This window comes from Lygodium microphyllum, chromosome 8 (genome assembly GCF_053477565.2).
Source record: "Lygodium microphyllum isolate KBCC chromosome 8, Lygodium_microphyllum_v1.1.10, whole genome shotgun sequence".
NCBI lineage: Eukaryota > Viridiplantae > Streptophyta > Polypodiopsida > Schizaeales > Lygodiaceae > Lygodium > Lygodium microphyllum.
This window is the reverse complement of record NC_141142.1, coordinates 113,921,453-113,935,136: the sequence shown is the minus strand read 5'-3', so window position 1 is coordinate 113,935,136 and position 13,684 is coordinate 113,921,453.

Here is a 13,684-nt window from a genome sequence, read left to right as displayed (position 1 = left end):
CAGAACAAACCTATCTGGTTGTCTTAAAGTTCAGGTCAAACTATTGAGACCGGATTTTTGGAGTAGAGCATCAAAGTGACCTAGGATGTGTACAATAACAATTTTTCGTGGAAAATGAATCGAAAGCAAATCGAGGAGCTAGAGTTTTCCCAGATGCATTTCGATGCAAGGAATCCAACACAAGTCTCCTTTCGTTAATTGGAGGTTGTTTGACCCCCCATTTAATGGTTGCAAGATATGGTATGTGAAGTAGTATTGGATCCAAGAGTTGGAAAGAGCGTGACGGAGGCCAGGTTGATAGATTTCGATGCCACGAAGTTAGTCATCCATCAAATTGCGATTTCTAGCTCGTTTGCCCTTCCATCTAGGCTTGAACCACTTGTAGACAAGTGTGAACATGAGAAAATGAATTGGATATTTTAGTGTGTTATGTTAATGATCAATTAGAAGAGCTTTAAGGTCATTTTTCTTCACGAGATAGGGGGCACAATTTTTTTTCTTTTGCCCCCTCAAATCCATTGATTTCAACATTTGGCAATTGGGGGAGAGATGGGGAATGGTCCGGGAATGTGATCCACATTTTCTTCGCTCTATATAACCTGGTGTACCCATGCAAGAAATGATAGAATAAATAGAAAGTTGTAGATTCAGTATTTCTCTCTCCTCCTCTCTCCTCTCTGCACCTTTTTCCCATGGCTATTCTATGTGAGAGAGGGGGGGGGGGGGTGGTGGGCTGAGATGAAAGATTTTGGGCATGTGATGATGCTGAAGTGTTATGGAGTGTATTTTGAAGGTTGAGGATGCGTCAATAGCCATGGAAGAGCGTCACCGGGTTCCTGACTTTGAAATGCATGTGGATTCGTATGAAATTAATCGTGTAAGTACTTGTTTTGAACATTTCATGATGATTCTTTTGTGCATATTATGAAAAATGGTTTAGAATATTTGAATGTGATTTCCTTTGCTTGAAAAATCAAAATTATTGGTTGGTTCTTGTTGTTCTTATAATTAAAATGGAAATCGAGAAACCCCACAATGTGAAAATGCGGGATTTTGGAAAAATTGAGGGTTTTATGAGTTTTCATGGTTCTTTTGGTGTTTATATGGGGTCATATGGAATATAATGCTGGTTCTTGGTTCATGCAAGTCTAAAAATAAGACAAACCAATAATAAATAATAAGATAAATCATGAAAATATCAAGAAAAAGAGGAAAAATAGATTTTATGCATGGAAAAATTATAGAAAATTATGAATGTGTTTGTGAATATATGGTGAGACGGACATGAGGTTTAGCCTTATTTTATCCCCATTCATTATGTTGTAGTGTGTATTTATTGCTTTTCACACAAGAAAAACACATGAAAAATACACTTTACACCTACCAAGGAATGCAAAATCATTAACGATCGTGGGGGAAAAGGGTTGTGAAAAATTAAATATCATTGGAATGCCAATTGTTTGCATATCTTGACATATAGGATTTGATTATTTTAAGTCTAAAACATTGAAAGAGATAGTAGCATGAATAATTTCGATCCTACCTTAGCAAGGATGCACTGCATCAGGGTGAAATCATGAAAATAATTGTTTACACACATTCACATTGTTTGATCTAGAAGTTTACTTGTTTGTGCACTTAGAGGCATTGACTTTGCATCCGCATTTTATAGTGGTATCATGAGAAGAATCTCTTGGATGCATAGCACTTGTTTTTGAATATTTGATCCATGTTGAGTGCGAGTTTCCCTAAGTTGCAGGTTTAGATAATTGTTTCCTTTGAGGCCTGATTTGGTAAGGATTGAATTATCTCTTGGAACGAATATTAAAGGGGAGGACTATGTTTCACACATGCTTTATGTTGAAATGGCGCATCTTGGGGATAATCCCTTAGGTGTAGGAGAGCTATAGTGGGACCACAACAAAACAAGCCGGGGGTGCTCCTTGTATATATGATATGAGGTGCTAGATAGAGTTATGTTTGGATACTCCAATTGCTTGGAGTTGGAAAGGGCAACACATTGGACTATGATTTAGAAATAGTATCTACAAATACATTCTTTAGTTAAATCGGTTCATAATGTTTATACGCTCCTGTCCACACAAGGCCATGGGGTTGTTTAGGTGAGTTTAGGAGGCATCCAGAGCCCTATAGCTAGTGCCAGGTCTATTTTTGGTCCCAATAGGTGATGTGCTTGTCGGGAGTTGCTAGTAAGTGGCAATTTATAAATTTTGGTTGATTAGGGACTAGTCAGTTAGTTTATGCCAAAGAGCATTGAGATTGACCCATTATTTCTTGATAAACATCGTCAAGCTAAGATCCAAAAACAAGAGAGAGCCGAAAGGGCTAGATAATGGGTTGAAATAATTAGGAGGTATTCCCCTCAACCTAGTAGCTCGATATCCCTATGAGGTCGAGATCTTAGTGACCCTAGTAGCACAAACAATTCATTAAGAGGAGGATGCTCTAGTGCTCCCCTCCTCTTAGTAAGTCAGCCCACTTCAAGTGGAGTTGTAGTTGCATCATCACAAACTCCTACAATAAATATGGTCATTGTTATGGCATAATCTATTGCCATTCTTGCAGGAACGATGAATTTGCTAGCTTTAGGATACCCTTTACCCATCTTTAATGGGTTAGAGGAGGGGGATGTAGAGATTCACAAAGTAATAATTTTGACTACAAAGAGAAAATTTAAATTTGAGCCTCAGTCCTAGAAATAATTTGGAATTAGTTAGTGGAGATGAAGGTGCAATAATCAGTACCTATGTGACCAACCCAAATGGCAAAGGAAACATGATGCAAAATGTGCCTTTGTTACTAGCTCCTCTTAATGTCATGAAACCAACTATGAGTCAAAGAGCTCCTTTTGTCAACCAAAGGTCAGCCCATGTAGCAACCCCTTTGCAAGTTGTGCAACCTAGTGAGAGGGTAGCTCCTAAACGCACTAGTTATGAGTCCTCTACATCAAACATTGTGGAGGAGTAAAAGATATGATAAAACATTATACGGATATGATCACTGAGAAATATCCCCAGATTTCCATAGATGTTGAATTATTAAAGCATCAACCAAATTTGATGGGTACTAGAAAGCCCGATGAGGGGGCCCCATCACGATTTAGCTGTAAGTGGTGTGGTGGACATTATTTCCCTCGTAATTTTCCTAATGTCAAATGTGATATATGTGGGATGTCTGGTCATTTAGCCACCACCTGTTGGAGTAGGGTTAGCTCTCTCTAGCAAGGTAGTCAACAACTTGGTCCTATGAACCATTGTGCGAATAATGAGAATGCCAAAGAAGAGGGCCCTAAGAAAATTTTGGAAAGGGGTAAAGCCACACTCCAAGAAATGCCTAGTGGGGTGATTCTGGTTTAAACTTTACCAATCAATGAGAGTCTATCTCCTAACAATGTTAGGGTAGTGACTAGGGGTCAGAAACTAAAATATGCTTAGAAAGGTGACCCTATTACAATAAACATTAACCCTAAACCTAGTAAAGATGATAAGAAGATGTTGGATGCCCAATGATGTTGTTTTAGAGGAGCCTGTGGTCAAAAGAAAATGGAAATCAAAAGAAAAGGAGGGTATTAAGATTATCAAGAAGCCAAAATAATGGTTGGTATGGAAAGAGAAGAGAGTAGTGGCAAACTTATGTATGTTTGACCTAGCAAACATGCTTTGTGAAGTTAAATTGGATATGAATCTACTACAATTGATTCAATTATCATCGAATGTTCATAAGGAGTTCAAGAAAATCCTACGAATAGGTTATGTCATTAAACCTTTTGGTGTCCATTGAGTGGGAAGTGAATGATGGGATCGTGTAGAAAAGCATTATCTTAGGGTGGAGGCATACATTGATGGAATCTTGATAGAAAATGCACTAGTGGTGGACTAGGACTCATCTGTGAATATTATGAGTATGGATTTATTAGAGAGGCTAGGTCTACCAATCCAAAAGGATGTCATGATGGTTTTAAAAATGGTAGATGATGATAGCCTAAGTCAATCAAAAGGAATGATAATGCAAGTACATATGATGGTTACTAATATTGAGTGCATCCTTGACTACCATGTTATTTGATTTATTGAAAGGCCAAGTTATTAGTTGTTGCTTGGACATATTTGGATATTATATTCTGATTTTTTGGTGGATATCCCAACTAGTTAATTGATTTTTGGACATGGATTAAATAGAATAATTCTGGATGCATACATTGAGCACTTGTTAAATGAAAGGGCATTACCTCCCACTATATAGAATGGGAGGCACTCAAGGGAACTTTGGCAATTGGAACCTCAAGTTCCAGTGATTTTGAAGAGTGTTCTACTATTGAGGAGGTTTACCAAGTTTGTTTGAATGAGCCAATAGCAAAGGATAGGATTTGTGATACTGATGTGATAGAGCTCGATTTTGGGACTCCTAATGATCCCCACCTGATTAAACTCGACACTATGTTATCTACAAAGGAGTGTGAAGATTATATAGCATTCTTACAGGATTTCAGGGATATACTTATATGGAGCTATCATGAATTGAAGGGGATTCCCCTCTCTATTATTGTGCATACGATTCCATTGAAAGAAGATAGTAAGCCAGTGAGGTAGAAGGTTAGATGTATGATTTTTGAGCTAATAGAGTCTCTTTTTGAGGAATTGAAAAGTTTAAGAAAGACTGGTCTAATATTTCCAATTGAGCATACAGAATGGTATTCATCGGTGGTAATAATAAAGAAGAAGAATAATCAAATATGTATGTGTGTCGATTTTAAGAAATTGAACATGTAGACGGTGAATGACTATAATCCTATGCCCTTTATCAATCAATTTTTAGATCAGCTGGTAGGGCGGGAGATATACTCCTTCATGTACTATTTTTCGAGTTGTTATAATCAAATGGACATGGCTGCTGATGATGATAAGTTAAAGGTGACACTCATTATAATTTTTGGTACTTTTGCATACCATGTGATTGCTTTTAGCTTGTGTAATGCTCCTGGGTCTTGGGGTAAAGAACGACGGACAAGACCTTTGTCCCTTGAAGAGCTGAAGATCTTTATAGATGATTTGGAGATAGCTACCATGACTTGTCAAAGGAAATTGATTATTCTACGCACATGCTTTGAGGAATGTTGTGAGTATTGCATAGCGTTGAATCCTTGGAAGTGTGTATTCAGGGTGCCTTATGGTTTGCTACTAGTTCATGTTGTGAGTGCAATTGGTATTGCCATTGATCCTTAAAAAATGATTGTTATTATGGCTTTAAGCCCACCCACTTTCCCTAGGAAGTTTACAATTTTGTTTTATTTGTGAGATATTATTGTTGATTCATTAGTTCATTGGGGCTAAACGTTTGTTACCCTTGTGTTGATGAATCTCTTTTCTCATAGCTTGAATAGACGAAAGTATGCAAAGTGGCATTTGACGATGTTAAAATAGAACTATCCAAAGTGTTCATTTTAAAAGCTCTGAAAAGGGGTAAGGTCTTTTATATATTCAGGGCTGCAATAAGGCCTAGTATTAGTTATTGCTTATCCCAAATCTGGGAGACATAGCTTTATCATCCCATTGCATTTGCAACCCAAAAGTTGGGAATTTCAAAGCTTCATTATAGCTATTTGGAGAAGGTTTGCTTGGCTATGTTATTCGCCACCAAGAATTTTAGACATTATATTATTTATGAGAAGGTGGTGTTATTTACCAAGATAGAGAGATTAGGCTTATTACCAAACAAGCTTCAACCCCCTAAGTGCCTAGCCAAGTGGTTGATTTATTTGCAAGAGTTTGATTATGAGATTAGGAGTAAGCCACCAAAAAGCGGTGGCCAAAGATCAAAAGTGGAGCATTACTGATGTGAAGAAAAGGGACATATCTCACCAAACTTCCCAAACCCTAGAAGATCTATGGACTACAAACCCTTATGTAGTCTCGATGCAAAGGAGAAGGCTACACTGCAAAAGACTATCCAAGTCCAACTCCTATAAAAGCTACAAGGTATTGTAGAGTGCTTAGTAGATTTTGGTGAGCCTAATGAAGAGTAGGCTAATATTAGGACTGTGAGGATTTGTGCAAAATTGATGCAGCCTCTATTCTATCATGGTATGCAACTATTACTCATTATTTATCAACACACAACCCGGGGGAAACTCTTTCTAAATCCAAGAAGAGAAAGATTAATCAACAACACTCTCCTTCTCAATAACAATAGGTGTTTTACACAGGAAAGGTGTGGATGAGATTTATTGTCATTGTGTTGGTGGCTAATGAGGTACCCTTTATTCTAGAAGAATGTCATGATTCAGCATATGGAGGCCATTTCGCTGGACGACTCACCGCCTTACAAACCTTTACGTGCTAGCTATTGGTGGCAGATAGTTTTCCACGATGCTTTTGCATATGTTAAGTGTTGTGATGTATGTTAGAGACACAATGCTAGGGAAAATTGTAAGTGGTTGCTTAATCCTATTTTGGTGACTTTGTCATGTGAGAAGTGGGGTATCGATTTTGTTGGACCTGTGTATCCTTAATCTACTACACAAAAGTGTTATATCATTTTGGAAATAACAGACTATTTTAGAAAATGGTTTGAAGCTCAAGCTACGATGAAAGATAATGCCAAGGAAACAATTATTTCATTATGGAACGAATTGTTTGCTGTTTTGGTCTACCTAAGGAAGTCATGTCCAATTGTGGGATACATTGGTCATTGAAGCCTTGACTAAAGCTTTGAAAATTAAACATAATAAAATCACCCCATATAATCCCTAAGTGAATGGACAAGTAGAGAGTATAATAAGCAGTTTGTGAGAATTTTATCCAAAACTATATTGGAGGGTAAGCGCAACTGGGATAAGAAACTTCATGTGATTGTTTAGAATTATAAGATGACATTCAAGAGAGTGACATGCCACACCCCATTCAAGTTGGTATATGAGGAAGAGTGTGTCTTGCCCTTGGAAATTGAGTTACCCACCATGAGGTTTGCATTGAGCCATTCTTTGGATGAATAGGAATCATTGCAAGAAATGTTGATCTCCTTGGCACATCTTCATGAAATCCGATTGCAGACTTTGTTACATTAAGAGGTAGGAAAAAAGAGGATGAAATTGCTTCATGACCTTCATGTTAAAATATATAAATTTGTGAAGGGCCAGTTAGTCCTATATTATGATGCATATCATGAGTTATTTTTTGGCAAGTTAGAAACCAAATGGGATGGCCTATATAAGATCATTTGTGTAGGAAAGAATGGCTCTATAGTCCTTTTAGCAGATTTGTAGGGGTACATTTTAAAAATAAAGTAAACTTTAATAAGTTGAAGTCCTATTATGTATAAGGACTAACATCAGATTTGGCACCTTTGTAGGTCTCCTAGGATCCCCAGCTTCAACTTGCAATAGGTGCCAAGGCAATCAAATGGGCAAAATCATTTCTTATCTTGAACATTCGTATTTAGAGAAGCATTACCATCAACGTTGAGTGATCTGGTAGAGTAAGGGTTATTATATTACTGAGTAGAAAGATAGATATTTTACTTGGGAAATTAAGTTCTACTACCACCATTGTCATGGGGTCCTTGCTAGTGTTCCTATTGAGTTTAGTGAGAAAGGGGGGATTCTATCTGTTATACATCCTCTCTCTCGACTCAACTTTGACTATCATAGGTATGACTAGGTTGATTGTTATGGTGTGGCCTATCAATGAAGCATAGGTCTACACTTTCATAGGTATGACTAGGTTGATTGTTATGGTGTGGCCTATCAATCAAGCTACGATGAAAGATAATGCCAAGGAAACAACTATTTCATTATGGAATGAATTGTCTGCTGTTTTGGTCTACCTAAGGAAGCCATGTCCAATTGTGGGATACATTGGTCATTGAAGCCTTGACTAAAGCTTTGAAAATTAAACATAATAAAACCACCCCATATAATCCCTAAGTGAATGGACAAGTAGAGAGTATAATAAGCAGTTTGTGAGAATTTTATCCAAAACTGTATTGGAGGGTAAGCGCAACTGGGATAAGAAACTTCATGTGATTGTTTAGAATTATAAGATGACATTCAAGAGAGTGGCATGCCACACCCCATTCAAGTTGGTATGTGGGGAAGAGTGTGTCTTGCCCTTGGAAATTGAGTTACCCAGTATGAGGTTTGCATTGAGCCATTCTTTGGATGAATAGGAATCATTGCAAGAAATGTTGATCTCCTTGGCACATCTTCATGAAATCTGATTGCAGACTTTGTTACATTAAGAGGTAGGAAAAAAGAGGATGAAATTGCTTCATGACCTTCGTGTTAAAATATATAAATTTGTGAAGGGCCAGTTAGTCCTATATTATGATGCATATCACGAGTTATTTTTTGGCAAGTTAGAACCCAAATGGGATGGCCAATATAAGATCATTTGTATAGGAAAGAATGGCTCTATAGTCCTTTTAGCAGATTTGCAGGGGTACAGTTTAAAAATAAAGTAAACTTTAATAAGTTGGAGTCCTATTATGTATAAGGACTAACATCAGATTTGGCACCTTTGTAGGTCTCATAGGATCCCCAGCTTCAACTTGCAATAGGTGCCAAGGCAATCAAATGGGCAAAATCATTTCTTATCTTGAACATTTGTATTTAGAGAAGCATTACCATCAACGTTGAGTGATCTAGTAGAGTAAGGGTTATCATATTACTGAGTGGAAAGATAGATATTTTACTTGGGATATTGAGTTCTACTACCACCATTGTCATGGGGTCCTTGCTAGTGTTCCTTTTGAGTTTAGTGAGAAAGGGGGGATTCTACCTGTTATACATCCTCTCTCTCGACTCAACTTTGACTGTCATAGGTATGACTAGGTTGATTGTTATGGTGTGGCCTATCAATGAAGCATAGGTCTACACTTTGTATTTTGATAGGGTTTCATGAGGGCCGGGTAAGCATATGAGTGTTAGTATGGTTATTAAAGACCCCCAACATAGAGTCATTATGAAAATGGGAGTTTATTTAGGCACCGCTTTTACTAATAACATGGCAAAATACAAGGTCTTAATCATGGGGCTAAATATAGCCCGATGTGGGGAAAGGAGACTCATAGTTAGTGATCAACAAATTGAATGGAACTTATAGTGTGAGGGATCCCATTCTGGAGATGTATCATCGTGCAATTGTGGATACACTTGAGATGTTTGAGATAGTGATTTGTTAGCTGGTTCCTCATTGGTGGAACTGCTTTGCAGATTCGTTGGAAAATTATACCTTTGTTGAGGATGTATTTCTCAATTGTGGTTCTAAGGGGTTATTAGAATTGCCCAATCTTATTAGCACAGGACTATTGTGGGGAGTGCTTGCTAACATATCTTGTTATGGCCACTGATAGTTAGTATGGGTGATGAGTCAGGTTGCAATTGATCATCTTCCTATTCTTTCATGGATGCATAGGATCATTAAATGACATATTCGTAGGACACCCCTTCCCATTTATATAGGGGGCCTAGCTAATAGTTTGATGCATTTATGCAAGGGTTCTCACATAGTAGAAGTTCTTGGTCCATTTGTTTTAGGTTAGGTAGGTGGGTCAACAAATCACCACTTAGGATGACTCCTTTAATAATTCTTTTTAGCCAATCTATGTTGGAGCAATTGGCTAGTGACTAGCTTTGGATCTTTGTCAGATTATGCTTGACCTATCCCTTGATGATTTTCATGCCTTGATGTTGTCAGGGGGGTAGGGTAAGGGCTATGTTTGTATTTTGTTGTGGTTCTCTTTGAAGAAGCTTGATTCTCTTTATGGTTTCTTTATATGCAGATCAATTCATAAATTGGGTAGGCTGAGCTGCCCTATCTTGTAGTCCCTAATGAGAGCGGATTTTTGGAGCGTCAAAGTGGCATGGAAGGCGTAACAAGAAAATTTTCATAGAAAATGAATCGAGTGCAAATCAAGGAGCTGGAGTTTTTCTAGATGCATTTCAACGCTAGGAATCCAACACAAGTGTCCATTCATCAATCGAAGGTCATTTGATCCCCCATTTGCAAGATATGCCATGTGAAGTAGCTATTGAATCTGAGAGGCGAAAAGAGCGTGACGGAGCTATATTGATAGATTTTGAGCCACAAAGCCATTTGTCCGTCGGATTGCGATTCAGAGCTCATTTGCCCCTTTCATCTAGGCACGAACCACTTGTAGACAAGTGTGAACATGCAAAAATGAATCAATTATTTTAATCACTTGTGTTAATGACCAATTAGAAGAGCTTTAAGCTCATTTTTCTTCACGAGACAAGGGGTGCAAAATTTTTTGTACCCCCTCAAATCCATCGATTTCAGCATTTGCCAATTGGGGGAGAAACGTGGAATGCTCTAGGGAATGAGATCCACAATTTCTTCACTTTGTAGTATTGTTGCCTACAACCACGTGAGAAATAATGGAATAAATAGAAAGTTGCACCTTGTTCCCATGGCTATTCTATGTGAGAGAGGGGGTGGCCTAAGATGAAAGATTTTGGATGTGTGATAATGGTGAAGTGTTATGGAGCATAGTTTGAAGGTTGAGGATGCGTTAACAGCCATGGAAGAGTATCAATGGCTTCTCAACTTTGAAATGGGTGTGGACTCATTAGAACTTAATCGCATAAGTGCTTATTTTTTTCGTTTCATAATGATTATTTTGTGCATATTATGAAAAGTGGCCTAGAATATTTGAATATGATTTCCTTTGCTTGAAACATCAAAATTATCAATTGGTTCTTGTTGTTCGTAATTAAAATGGAAATCAAGAAAACCCATAATATGCAAGAATTATTGGATTTGGAAAAATTGAGGATTTTATGAGTTTTCATGGTCCTTTTGGTATTTATATGGGATCATATGAAATATAATATTGATTCTTGGTTCATGCAAGCTCTACATGTTTGAAAATTATTAAAAAATAGTAAATAATAAGATAAATAATAAAAAATCAAGAAAAATGAGAAAAATAGATTTATGTATGAAAAAGTTATAGAAAATTATGAATGTGTCGGTGAATATATGGTGGGGCTAGGACATGAGGTTTAGCCTCAATTTATCTCCATTCTTTATGTTATAGTGCATATTTATTACTTTTCACACAAGAAAAACACATGAAAAATACACATTACACCTACCAACGAATGCAAAAGCATAAACAGTGGGAAAAAATGACTGCAAAAACTTAAATATAATTGGAATGTTGATTTAATGCAAACTGAAAGAGGCAATAGCACTAATTATTTCGATGCTACCTTAGCAACGATGCAGTATGTTAGGGTGAAATCTTGAAAAGAATTGTTTACGCACATACAAAGATGGCTCTATCCACTTGTTCGCTTTCACTATGAAGCTTAGATGGCAATCTAGATAAATGATATGCGAAAAGCTTAAGGCTAGTTGAAAGAACTCTAACTGGGTAAAAGATAGATTGATGATGGCTTTAGGGGGGTCTTCATTTTATAGTTTGGGAATGTAGTCTGGTCGGCATGTTTGACCATATTATGAACCTTCTTTAGTTATCCAAGTGATAATATTCCCTTTATCATTGGGCTAGGAATGCTTCCCTTGAATCCCTATTAGGAGTGGTGCTAGCCCCCTTGAGACCCCTCAACCACCACTAGGGGCCGTGAAGTCACCCCTGGACCCTAAAATAGGGGTCCCTGATAAGTCCCACACCCCTCAACTCAATGCATTGTGCCTCAAGTTGCTACCAACATAACTACTCTATCTAACCCAAAAGCTAGATTCACAAAGATCACCTTTTTTCCATCCGATCACATAGACCTTATTTGACAGAGTCAGTGGCCATGTGAGAGTCATAATGACCTCCAACGTGCTAAGTGTAGACGTGTGGATCCATCTAACTAGGGGGTCCATCATTAATGTCTGCATGTGTTGAGCTTGTCATCTCAACAGGTGTGGCAAGTGAATCATGAGTAGCAACCTCCTCCATGAGCCCTACAAGCATGATTCAGCCTTAAAACTCTCATGCATGAGTAAAAAAACTAATCTTGCAAAAGCGATAAGATGCTTTACATGGGTTAAAGTACTTACTCTCATGAAAATCTTTCTCTTGCTTGGGGATAACTCCCATAGGGTAATCGAGCCACCAAGGACAAACATTTGTCTCCCATGCCGTCAATTTCCTCTCACATAATGTTGGAGAATACATAGTATTCTCATCACGGATATCAATTCACTCTCTTGTGAATTCCAGAGCTGCATCCAACCTCTTCTCTTCTACACACTATAGTATCCACTTGCAACATCTCGATCCAAATGACTCCATAGTGATCATAGCACTTACTATAAGAGAGAAAATGATTACTCCTCATGCATAACCATCAAAATAAACCTATAAATTACGTGTTTGACTGAATACACAAGATCTAGCATCTTTTCTGTAGTATCTTAATATTCACTCCATCCAAGAGATATACAAAAGCCTACATATATTTTACAAAAACTTAACATTGACACATACATTAAGAAAACACTCAAGAAAGCAATATGAATGGATTGTGTTGCGTCAACCTACATGACATGATTCTTCAAGTTAAGTTTGAAGAACTCCTTAAATTAGTCTAGCAATTGTGGACCTTCTACTTGTATCCTTTGGATCTGTAGCACTGCCTCTAAATGCAAATGAGCCCAATATGTCTCTTTCTTCATGTAAACTTGAAAGAACTTGTAATCACCAAATTAAGAGTATTGGGGGTCGTTAGAACTTTTACGACTCATAAGATGCAACTATATTTTTTCTTTTCCTACAATGCACAACAACATGCATAAATAGAAAGCACTGAAGAAAAAAGTCACACACACACAACTTGCTTTATTAATACAAATGACCTCTTTGGAGATATTTTTGAGTGTGTTTGACAATACAACTTGTCTCTTGTGATCTTAACATGCTTGCATCATCCCACCTTAGGCTAAATAACAACTTAAAGAAAAATGCATAAGTACTATTATAACCTCTATCTTTGAGGTGCTCCTCTTCCACTCTTATAGACTTATCTAAACGTTTCTTCCTCTTTGCCTCATCTATACTAGGAGCCTCAACCTTTGTAGTTTCTTTTGTGGCAAATGCATAGAATTCATCCTATCATGAGAAAATATAAATAAAACTATACCTAGAGATAGAAAAGCACATTCCATACAAGAGAGCTAGAGATAGAAGAGCACCTTCCATACAATCTAAGATATTAAACTGCTAGGAGAGTTAACCATGTGTTGGGAATAAAGGGCCATCGTGCCTACACCCTACATGGTTGTGAACATACCCTTTGTGGGTATGTTCACAACCGTGCCTACACCCTACACAGTTGTGTTGGGAATAAAGGGCCACTGTGCCTACACCCTACACGGTTGTGAACATACCCTTTGTGGGTATTGTAATTTATTTGATATATCCGTCTGAAAAACCTAAAGAGGTACATGTCACTGCACCCACACATCTTGTGTTTACTCTCTTCTCTCTCAACCTACTACATCTCCATTGAAGCATGGAGGAAGATCCATCTCAAATCATTCAATTCAATTGGTATCTGAGTTGGACATCTAGAGGAGCTCCTCGGCATTGCTTCTACAAATAATTAAATACTTGCAAGATTGGCATCCATGGACACAGCCTATGAACATTCAAATCAGAGCCTACTCTCATCTATGTTGATATATGCCTA